Genomic DNA, 12,500 nt, shown 5'->3' with positions numbered 1-12,500 from the left:
AAATGTGAAGGCATTCAAAAAAGGTTGCAATGTGAGGTAGTGCCCCATTTTCCTAGGCAACTTCCCCAATCAAATTGTTTGTTTGAAAACCCACTGTCTCCTAAATTATCAACTAGAGGTTACCGTGGCTACTGCCGCATATTCAGTGTTGTACAAATTCATATTTCGTTTACATTTCATTCACCTGTTCCTTTTTAAATATTAACGGGTTGCGATTTGGATATCCATAAACACCACTGTTTTTTTCAAATTTGCCATTGTTTCCAACCATTATGAATCCTTTTACAATAAAGACAAAAAAACTACAATATAATATACTGCAGAGCAGATGACACTTGTTTTTTATTGCGTGGTTTTATAAGAATAATGCAACGCAAGATTCGCATAGCTGGGAGAATTCTGTTCTCTGATTGGCTACCAAGGCAGGGTATTCAGAGTGGAACTGTGACTTGAAAGTGAAGCTGACTGATATTTGAACCGTAGCGACCCGTAGCTTTACATAGCAACACACTCAAAATTGGAAACAATTGTGTTGTCGAAAACATTGTCTCCGTTTCTTTTACAAAGCAAAAACCTGACCGAAAGAAGGAAACGGAAGATTTTCTTTGCTTTAAAATTTAAATTACTATTTCCACGAAAGATTTTCTAAGAAGCCGCTTACGCTTACGAGCACGAGAAATCGACAGCAGTCTATAGCAAAAGTAAAAAATGGCCGAAGGAAGAGAAAAAGCACAAGTTCTTCAGCAACCTAGGAAGAGAGGGTTTCAGTCGTAGAGTATACAGACGATGAACTACAGGCCTTCAAAGAAAATATGGCTTCCGAAAACACACCATAAAACTACAAGTATTGATGTTCGCCGACTACAGTCGTGGCACTCGGCAAAGTACAAAACAGAAATTAACTTAACAGCATTTCTAAAGCGGAGAGGCCCCAACCGCTGAAATATATATATATTTTTTGTTGAAATATAAAAACCGGAAAAGGATGACGAGAGCAAAGAATATGACTCGGGGTCGCTTCAAACTAACCGCAACGATTTTCGCCGCTATTTCCTCCAGTGGGCATGTCCACCATCGCCCGACAACTTCAACACTGAGAAAAATGAAGAATTTGATGCAGTTGCCAACATGGTATCTGTCAAGAAGAAGGCTTTGAATAGGAAGGGTATTGGAAATAAGCCAAAGGCTGAGGACAACTCAACGTCAGACGCTTGGCATAAAACAGTTCCCGTCGGTAGAAATACCTTGGACGGAAAATTAAGTGACGAATTCAAGCGGCCGCAAAAAAGTCATCTAAAGCCTCCGCGAAGAATTTAAGCCACTCAAATATCAAAGCTGACTGACCATGTGGATAGGCCTTGGCGGATTGTGCTCCTAACAGTGGCATATCATACTACTAAAAGTGCTGGAAATTTTGCCATGTTATGCCAAAACTATGCCAGAATTCCCAAATTATGCTCCTGATTTCCGAAATTACGCTCACAAAATTTGGTAGATTCTGTGCATATAGGAGTGCAATAACGACACCAAATGTTGGAGTCGTATCAACTCGTATGGCAGTTGTGCTACAATCCTCGCCAAAAATCCTTGAAACACCCCTTTCCCCTGGACAGTGTTGAGACGACACTTTACTGTTTCACTGGCTACAACAACATTGAAAAAGAGAGCTCGAGAGGGACGAAAACGGTGCGAGAATGTTCAAAGTGTTTCAAGGTTTTTGTCTAAGATTGTAGCTTACACAATCCCACGTGAGGCCGGAAGGGAAAACCAGAGTACCAGACTCCTCCAGTTCCAGTTCGCCAAAAGAGGCCTAGTAACTAAGCATGTCAGAACAAAAATACTACCATAGACCTTAATTCTTTTATCTAAGTGCAAATTAGCTTACCAAGTCTCGATACCATACAGTGAATTGAAAAGAATTTTTGCCCTAAAATGAGGCTTGGTAGGCTAATTTGCACTTGGAGAAAAGAAGCCATTTATGAATAAGGTCTATTAGCGCAGCTAAAAAACGCATTCCAAGAACATACTACCAAATTTTAATTTATTTCTGTAGAAAATACACTATATTTACTAAATTTTATGAATCTATGCTCCAAAAAGTGGTAAAATTTTCTTATTATGTAGTGGCAGTGCTCGTTTAAAAAATTATGCTATTTTGCTCTTATTACTGGGTTGCCTATGGCAAACCCAGTCGAGGTCTGCGTTTAGTTTGTTTGTTTTATTTTTTTTATTACTGGGTTGCCAAACCCAGTCGAAATCTGCGTGTCGGTAAAAGTCTTGCCTGTCACTCCCCTGCTAAGTGGTGGCTTTGTGCATAGAGCCTTCTGCGCGTATTTTCTTAGGATCGAGAGGGTAGTGGGAAATGCGTAGATTTCTCTGGTGGACACAGTAGAACGATTAACTTAACCGGCAATGGCGTCGAAAGTCATGTAACGCGAATGGCGTTATAGTGGATCTTTGAACAAAATATACCCTTATGAAGCTCAATAATGGCAAGTCAATTGGATTTACAGGCGGTGGAATCTTAAAAGCGACGAGTAATGGACTTCGACAGCAATCTATGGCCCGCCGAGCCGAAATCAAAGTGAGCTGTATTTACCTGAAGTACATGGTAATTTAATACGATCGAGTTTCTTGTCTTCACGCACGCAATGAAATAGGAAGAGGTTTTCGCCTCTAAGAGCAAATATGTTGTTTGTTTCAATAAATTTTTCGCTGGAAAAGGATTCTATGGTATTTTCTGCCTTTGTGAATTATAATATCATGTTGAAATTGAAATTGAATTGAAATTGAATTGTGTATTGAATTTTCGAGCTTAAGGTTGAAATGTGATATGGGAGAAGTTTTTTAGTATTGCTGTGTAAGCAGGAAGGGTTCACAGGCCTGTTGGAAGCGTGCTTGAGTTTCAACAAAATGAGCCCCAAAATCAGTGAAGAATTGTGACGCAGTGAATAATAAAGTAGCTGCTATTTCCAAAATGATGGAATTACCTGGTTAGAATAAATAACGTCGTACGCGTCTTGGAGAGTAAATTTTGACTTTGCATAAACAAGAGTTGGGCGATTGTGATCTTTGTTTTGACTTCGCTCATTTCATTGTCAAACTTTATAACACTTGACAGAAAAAGAAACTTACAAAAACCCGGTATCTTGCCATCATTTGACACAGATACTTCACTGTTTGGCAATTAAACATGCCGCGGTAACTTCATCACGACGCCCGCTGAATTCCGGCGATGTCACTTTCGATTTTGCGATTTATTTGTGCAGCCAAAACGTACAATAACAAAATTGAACGTTTCAAAAATCCCCCAAAATGTTTGTCGCTGATCGTAATTGTTTATATTCTATATTCACGGCTCAAAATAAATGTTGTTTTCATGTCGTAAATATGTTATTCTCGAGCCGCGATCGTCCTGAAAACTTCCTTCTGCTCTTTCTAAAAACTGTGTATCAATATTTATTTACTTTTGCATCAATATTTGTTTTTGCATAAAGCAAGCTAACAAAATCTGTACCTTGCTGAGTTCGCATTTGTTAGCGTTAATAGTATTTCCGGTCCGATGCTTCTCTTTTATGAGGGGTATATTGTTTTGGTCTCCCATCCTAGAACACGGTTCTATCTTCTGCGATCGTCTGCGATCACGATCGCAGGATCGCAGACGATCGCAGACGATCGCAAACGATCGCAGAAGTGGGTTTCCATATGATCGCAGACGATCGCAGAACTTTCTGCGATCTACGATCTGCGATTCGCGATCGTCTGCGATCATATGGAAACCAGCCTTAACACTAACCCCGCTGAACAGAGATTAACTTCAGTGAAGTTTAGTATTACAAAGCTGTCAGATGCTCAGAGGGCACACTTGTGGTGAAAAGAAGTTGTGAGGGAACTTGAAAATTATCAACATGTCAGCCCAGAAGCCAATGTTTATCGCTTCTCTTTTATTTGTTATTCTTCAGAGTCTGGAATGCTGTATTTCAATACCACACAATTCAGCGCCTTCTGATTTTCTGTAGCACGTACCACAGGCAACCCAGTGTATGCTTCACGGAAGCATTTCGTTATGCCAAAAATTATGTTAGCACAATCTGCCAAGGCCTACGTGCAGACCCCAATTCAATTTACAGTTACGGCCACAACCCCGTTGAAGAGAAACGCAGAATGTCTAACAAACTGGCCGGTTTTACCACAAATTGAAACAACGCGGGCGACACTTCGCCTTTGCTTTTGCCAGAGGTTTTTGTTAACAGCCCAGCCTCTGTATTACCGCCAGTTGTACAGAACAGAGTTCACGACGGAGGGGGTTATCTGGAATCTCCAACGAAATCTTTGAGTGGACTGTTCAATGGTGTAATTTGGGACGCTCCATCAATGATCCGACCGGTATGGATGAGTAAGATTCCCACTGCCTGGATTTTTTGTCGGTGCTTTTGTAAAAGATTTCTACCCGAACAACGACTCAACAACTTCCCAGTAAATATTCCATTAATCCTAAGATTAACCCCAAAATAGCGCAAATGCATGATAGAGCGTATTACATTCATTTTGAAAGTGAGTACCAGGGAAAGGATTGCAGTTATTTTAAGAATGATAGAATGAATGAATTATTTGCTTAAATAATTATGTCAAGCAGTCTAACGAATATAGGTTTGCGACGTATTAGTAGTTCAGTGACATTGGAGACCTCAGTGTAATTATGGGCTTGACAACATCTCAAAGAAAAATGCCCAAACATAAATGCCAAAAATGTAAGATATCCCACACATTTTAATGCGAATCATGGTAGATAGGGGTATGGAAGAAGAGATTTTTGGACTCACATGTTTGAAGAAACATGTTTTGAAGGATGAACAGCTGTGAATAATTCTGTAATAACTTAAGATTATCGACAAGCAAACATGCACAAAAACATGCGATCTTTGAAGCTTCAAAAGGAAACAAAATCGCTAGGAATTACTTTTTCGCGGCATTTTTTATGAGTACATTATACCCGCCCCAACATGAGAATATTATCATGCGGAAAGCGGATCCCAGAAGTTGGCCTCATTCCTCAGTATGAAAATTGTTTGGAATCTGTTATTATTATTATTATTATTATTATTATTATTATTATTATTATTATTATTATTATTATTATTATTTCATAGACAACACCTTATTGGTCCTCCGTTAGTGTAAAATTGTACCTCCGCGTTATGTTTAAATAAAAGATGTAGAAGATATAGCGAGACAAACTTCTCTCCACTTCTTCTTTTTGTTGTTATCTTTTTTCACACGACATATTCTAAATTTAACACTAGACCCTCCGTGAGGGTACACTGGGTTGCCTGTGGTACGTGCAGCGTTCCAGGCAATTTTTTCAAGTTGGGGGGTCATTAAGACCATTTAAGGGGTCACCCAGAAGTCATACCAGCAGAGGCCCTTTGGCTCACAGGTCCTCACACGTCCGTACGACGAAACAGATCCTTTTCTGAGGTTGAATACCTGGCTACCGGCCTATGAATTAATCATTTGTCAGAAAGAAGAAATTCCTGTCCTCTTTAAAAAAAGTTGACACGCATTGCTTACGTGTGGTAGTGAAGTAACACAGCGATTTATTCCATAATGTTAACTGAGCTGTGTGTTGTCTTCCAGGAGATTCAAGTAGTCCTTGCGTAATATGTAGCTCTAACAGTGCACGATATTGTTTTGGTATTGTCTATCATTGTAGTGCCATGGTAGAAGTCTTGGGTAAATAGCCTGAGAAGACATGTGGTTACTAGCAAAGTACTGTACCCAGAAGGATTGAAGAAAATAGATGGGAAGTGAAAAACATTGTCTTCTGGGATGACTTGTTGACAGTTGTCTTTGCGTAATATGTAGGTCTAACAGTACACGACATTGTTTTGGTATTGTCTATCAAGTCCTAGATAAATAGCCCCTTGAGAAGACATGTGGTTACTAGCAAAGTACTGAACCCAGAGAGATTGAAGAAAATAAAAGGGAATCGAGAAACATTGACTTCTGGGCTGACATGTTGATCATGCAACTTCTTTCCACCTCAAGTGTAAGCGTGTACTGACAGTACCTGACAGTTGTTTAAAGTTGAAGTTAACCCCTGTGCGGTGGGGTGGATGGGCGACCTAAGAAATATACGACTCAGTAACAGAAGCATAGGACCAAAAATTCTATTTTAATGCTATCGAATGCGAATCAAGCAAGATACAGATTTTGTAGGCTTGCTTTATGCAAAACAAATATTGATGTAAAAGTAAATAAATATGGATACACAGTTTTTAAGAAGAGCAGAAGGAAGTTTCAGGACGGTCGATCGAGAATAAAATATTTTGCCATCGGTAACAAAATTTACGACGTGAAAACAACATTAATTTTGAACCATGAATATAAAAAGTTACCATCAGCGAAAAACATTTTGGGCGATTTTAGTTGTTTTGTGGTAATTGTACTTTTGGCTGCACCGAGTAAATCGCACATCGAATTCAGCGGGTGCAGTGATCAAGTTACCGCGGCATGTTTACTCGCGAAACAGTGAAGCATCTGTGTCAAATGATGCCAAGATACCGGGTTTTTGTTTTTGTTAGTTTTCTTTTTCTTTCAATTGTTATAAATTTTGACAAGAAATGTTCGAATTCAACACAAAGATCACTCTCAGAGGTAGTCTGCGTAGCATGGTGGTTTTGTCGAGCCGGGCGCACGAGCGGCGAAGCCGCGAAATTCGCGCGCGAAGCGCGCGAGAACGGTTCTGTCCTCGCCCGCCTTTATTACTGAGCAAACAAAACCGCCATGCTACGCAGGCTATCTCAGAGGTTGACCATTGTTTCTGGAAAATCAAAAGTTTACTCTCCAAGACAAGGTTATTTATCACCAGGCAATTTCATCGTTTTGGTAATAGCAGCTACTTTATTATTCATCAGCGTCACAATCTTTTGCCGATTTTGGGGGTCATTTTGTTGAAACTCAAGCACGCTTCCAACAGACCTGTTTATTTTCGTGACTTATGCGTTACCACAAAAATTCTCCCTGTATCAGATTTCAACGCATGTATGCAAATTTGCTAAGCTCGAAAATTACACAACATGATAAATTTACAAAAGCTAGAAATTTCACAGAAATATTTTCCAGTGAAACATTTATTGAAACAAGCAACATATTTGCTATAAGAGGCAAGAAACCCTTCCTATTTCAGTTGCGTGCGTGCAAGCGAAACACACAATCACAAAGCATATGCAATTAAATAAATTTCTGACAGTTCACATCAAACCCTTTTCGAAAGAACCTTGACCGTAAATAAAGCACAAAAGAGACGACAAGCTATCATTCAAATAATTTTTCACTGTCACATTTCCAATTTTTTTTAACCTTTGCAGAGTTGAGTACAAAATGAATGTTACTTGCCAGACAGACAGGCAAACTTTAAATAGATGCGACTTCAGTAAACACTGTGAGACACACAACAGAGATCACAGATCTCCTTGTGGTGTTCGATTCCTTCTCTGTCTTTGTTGAACCCGTAAGTTACCAGAGAATTTTCCATTTGGTTTCAGTGTTGTACGTAACACCACCTTGGCGAAATATTAGAAGTACAGCTCATTTTGATTTCGGCTCGACGGGCGAAAGATTCACGCTGTCTAAGTCCATTACTCGTCGCTTTTAAGATTCCAGATCTTTATGTTTCACCACCTGTCTTGACGTTCCATTCTTGAGCTCCATATGGGTATATTTTCTTTAAAGATGTACTAAAACGCCATTCGCGTTACAATGACTTTCGACGCCATTACAGGTTGATTGTGCAGAGCAAGCTACGCATTACCCCAGCCCCCTCAAACCTAACAAAATACGCACAGAAGACTCTATGCACAAAGACACCACTTACCAGGGGAGTGACAGGCAAGACTTTTTCCGACACGGAAAAAAATAACAAAAACAACAAAAAAACCCACGAAATGAAACCGAGATTCCTACTGGGTTTGGTAACCCAATAATAAGCCGGGCTGGCTCACCTCATGTAATACCGGGCTGACCGGGTTGGCCCGGCTCATGTAATCGGCCCCTTATTCTAACGGCTCGTCTCTCTCTTTTGAAAGGTCTGGATAGCTGCTGCTAACACGCAAGAAATGAGCTCATATCAAACGAGCTTCTTTCATTCTGGAAAAAACGCAACTTTTTAGTCCGACGTTTGCAGTTTTAATTTTCGCAAAATTGATGCTTAATCTCTCTCGCTCAGTTAGCCTTCAGGGTGAAACTTGAGTTTGGCAAAAAATCAGCGATCGAAACTTAGACCGTCTGAGTTAAGCTCAGTTCTTTTCAGTTAGCTGCAAATATCCAGCAATTTGTCATAGGAGAGAGCAAATTTAGAATATGAGAATTTTCGTGCCTTTTTTTGACAGGCAATTTCACGTGACTAGATCTCTAATATTAGCATGAATGTAGACAACTCTTTCTCGTCTTAGTGATTACTGTTTCCTAACAACAGATAAAACGGGAAAATATGTCGGAATATACCAGGCCTTAATTTCATACCATCAAGAATATAACAAAGATTCAAAAAAATAAGTCATTTAAAACCGGTGGTTCAAAGTGAACAAATTTTTTTTCGTGCAGACTGGCTAATTTGCCTTTAAGGGGCCGGTACACTGTTTTTATGCTATAATGAATCGAGGAGCGCTTTATCATTTTTACCTTCAATGCTGACGAATAGGGTGAGTTTCACGGTCGATATCTCCCCTCATGTCGCAATTATAACAATATTTGAAAACGTGATGGACGGTTCTGGACCAACTTTTAATTGGTCAATTCTTATCGTTCTGTTGCCGCTGTTGGGAAACCAGCAAAATTTTAAGTCAGTGAATTTGCCGGTTGTTTATTTGTTATGTCGGTGCCAGTTCAGACGTCGGACAATTACAGTAGAGCAATTACCTGAGCAGTTTTGTCATTGGAGGAGAAGGTAGTACGTTTAACAATATAAGACTGGAAGATGAATAAACAAATGTAATACAGAGTGCGTGCTTAGTCAGGTTAGCTCACCACTTCTTACTGTACTCTCCTTCATTAATTTAGCTCTTATTACAAACAGTGACTGATGCGAGCAGCTGACGACTCCGTGTTGCTTTCGCCAGCTCAGATGACTGACAGGTTAAGCGATCCGCCAAGTGAGTACACATTTTCAATTTAATTTTTAACGTTTCGTCTGTGAAATAAGTAAAATTGACATCCTCACATGAAACCACTAGCCAAAATATTTGTTACATCTCGAGGAAGGGAAATAAAATGCTTGGTTTTCTTCGCTGAAATGTAGAAAAACAGAATCGAGCAAGGCTCTCTTCTGTACTCATATAAAAACCATGCTGTGTGGAATGATGAAGGATACTTTATTGTAGCGCAATGTTGGGCGTAATAAATGTCACCAGCTAATGGTGGGTTGAGACCAGTAATGCAAATTTACTTTTCAAAAACGTCGCTGTACAAAAGCTGTCGCTCATAAGTGAGATATTCCACAACGTGATGGCAGGAGATGACAGACGAGTGCATCGAGTAATAAAATGGTTTAATGCTTCGTCGTTTAGGTGATAAGAAGGAGCGAGAACCATTGGCACGAGTAAACTTGACGAGAATACAGTGTAAGTACTAACTATTTCAGTCCCTTTTGACTCAGTCTAGTCGTGTTCACTGCTATGTCAGCCTCGACCAAAGAAAGCAGACCTTTGCAAGAATGACAGCTTTAACTTGCCAGGGTACCATAGTTGAAATTAAGATACAATCAGTGTATATATCTTCGATTTAAGCAAGGATTTGATCATAAAGATAGAAAACTCTTTTGCACGGTTTCGAATTCACATTTTTGAACCACAACAGGAAAGCTTAACATGCGGTTAGTTTCGTGACAAAATTGTTTTCTGTTACCCTACTTACAGCCTTAAAAAGGTCTTTAGTTAATCTGTATTTTATCCATTCAAAGCCTCACAGGCAGAAGCCTATGGATTGGATATCGAAGAATAAAAGTTTAATAAGTTGCAGTTAATAATTTCGATTCTCGGTTCTACTCGCTTAACGTATGGTCCGCCTTTTTCCATCCACGTCAACTTTGGCCTAGGAGTGAAGCAGAGGGGCGTTAAACATAGGAATAGAAATCTTAAGCACTGTGACTTATTATCAAAATTGCTTCAATATCAAATCTTTTGGTAACCGATTTGGCCGGGTAGACAAACCTTTAGCCAGGCGAGCATCGCAGAAGAATATGATCCTGCTTTCAAAATTGACCGGTTTGTGGCAGTTTCACTGAAAACTATCTTATCAAGCAAAATGATTCGATCCCTTACAATTTCAAAAAATTGCAAACGATGCAGAAGTATTGACACTTCAGAAAGCGGTGCCTGTGTGCTGAATGAGGTGAACTGAATCTTCCAGGGAAATATTGTATTTGAGCATTTAAGTTTTCAATTATTTTGTGTACTAACAATCTGTTTATAACTCATTTCAAATAGATTCGTCATAAACTGAAACAAGTAAACATACGAACCAAAACACAGGATAGACTCACGAAAGCTTCACCAAGCCGGTGGGTAGACACGAGAAAACCCGCACTGCGATAAAAGTCAGTCAATTTGCTCCGCACGTTAAGGTCCCCTTGAAAAAGGTCCAGAGCAATAATATCGAAAGTGTTCTCACATGATATAATGTCTTTCAATTACGCCTTGTTAAACTCGTGGATTTGTTGACTATTTATACAGCCCAATTCATGTTCAGTTCAGTATCATAATAACTTGCTGCCGAAGGATTTTTTTGAGAACATCTTTCTACGTATATCGCCTAAACATAATACTGGACTTGTAGCATCAAGATCAACTTGTTATATTGTTTACATCCGAACTGATTATGTAAATTTAACTTCATATTGCATTTCTTGGGTCCTTCAACATGGATGAAGAATCAGAAGTGTCTTTTTTGTGCCTGTTCACGCGGACAATGTGTAGAAATATTTTAAGTAGGTATGTTTGATGCTAGCCTTGTATTCTTAATTCAATTCTGTCCTAAATTCAACCCGATCCAATTTTGGTTCTGTCACTAGCTGGTACTATTTATTTATTTTATTATTGCTTTTTTCTTAAACACCTTTTTCTTTCTTTATTATCAATTTTGGTTAAATTTTTCAGTTACTTTTTTTGGCTATTTTCCAGTTCTTATCCTACTTTAATCACAGCCCAAATTAAGAACTTAAATCTGCTGACTACTCATCTCGTTTCTCAGTGTCCCGACTCAGTATTCTGGGTAGTTTCTTTATCCAATGAATGAGTTGCCCGTCCCCAGACCCCTTTGTTTTCCTCTACATTTGCAAAGACTTCTGGGATAGGCAGGGGCAAAACAAACCAGTCGACTCCGCTCGAAATATAAATCGTTCGAGTTTAAGAAGTAGTCATGGGTGTGCAGTGTTTGGGATGCGACAATGACCGTCGATATTCACAGCGACAGATCAAACTACTAATGTCTTGAGATTTTACCCTTCGCGATCCAACAAAGCCGGCTTAAGACTTGAAATGACAGCTTGAGAGAAACAACTGTAAAGAACAAACTTCAAGGTCACCTGGAGCACTTAATTTTGCTCTCATCATTTCGCTGTTGGATACCGTTGTGATACTTGCGAAAAGCCTATTTTGTACGTGAAAGGTCAAGTTATCAAGACAAGGGCGACAATGTGAAATCGTTTGCTTCGGTGCCGGTTAAAGCAAAGCTCGGAAAGAGTGTCAACTCTGAATAATCAGCTGTGTTCAATGTATACGGAAAACCAATTTAAACCAACTCTGCTTTCCGTGACACAGCAAACTCTTCCTGAAAAAACAAAAACCACCTCTTCCGAGCGTCAAGAGGGTCGATTGACTAAATTCTACTTGAATTCAACCCGCAGGTAATATCTGACTTCAAACCATCAGCAACTGGTGATCACGAATATACCTGTAAAGGCTTATTCTGGAAATGCAACAACCATGAAAACGGAAATGAAACCATCTTCAACTGAAACTAACGAAAAGCGAATGTCCCGATATTCAGTTTTTGAAACTAAAATCAAAACTGATCAGAAACTATTCCATTCTTCAAACCGATCTAATGCTAATGGCATGGAACGCAATACACAACTGAAAAAAAAATTAAGATTGTCGATGTGAATCATCCTCGACTGAAAGTGGAAATGCATGGGCTTCTCGCAAGTATTACAACGGTATCCACCGGCAAAAGAATTGGAGTAAACTTTAGTGCTCTTGTTGACCTTGAAGTTTGTTCTTTGAAGCTGGTTCTCCCAAGCCGTCATTTCTTTGTTGGTTTGGTAAAGGCCATGTTACATTTTTCTTGCAACTTGCAACGCAACAAACGTTGCGTTGCAAGTTGCAAGGAAAAAATCACCCCATACTCCAACTGCAATAGACCATATTCGTATTCTCAGTATTGGACTGGAACTAGCTTGCAATGGAGGCTAATGCGGGGAAATAAATTAAAAAGCATTTGCA

At 39.3% G+C, this 12,500-nt stretch overlaps 1 long non-coding RNA gene across 2 annotated transcripts in view; it reads left to right on the top strand.

Moving 5' to 3' along the window:
• LOC137979268 (uncharacterized) overlaps positions 1-12,500 on the top strand; it is a 42,698-nt gene that overhangs the window by 10,651 nt on the left and 19,547 nt on the right. For both annotated transcript variants that reach the window (XR_011118288.1, XR_011118287.1), the window contains exons 2-4: positions 9,077-9,152; positions 9,567-9,620; positions 10,485-10,558. This is a non-coding gene — a long non-coding RNA (uncharacterized lncRNA). The remainder of the gene's footprint in view (positions 1-9,076; positions 9,153-9,566; positions 9,621-10,484; positions 10,559-12,500) is intronic.

This window comes from Montipora foliosa, chromosome 12 (genome assembly GCF_036669935.1).
Source record: "Montipora foliosa isolate CH-2021 chromosome 12, ASM3666993v2, whole genome shotgun sequence".
Taxonomy (NCBI): domain Eukaryota; kingdom Metazoa; phylum Cnidaria; class Anthozoa; order Scleractinia; family Acroporidae; genus Montipora; species Montipora foliosa.
This window is presented reverse-complemented; position numbering and strand designations above follow the sequence as displayed.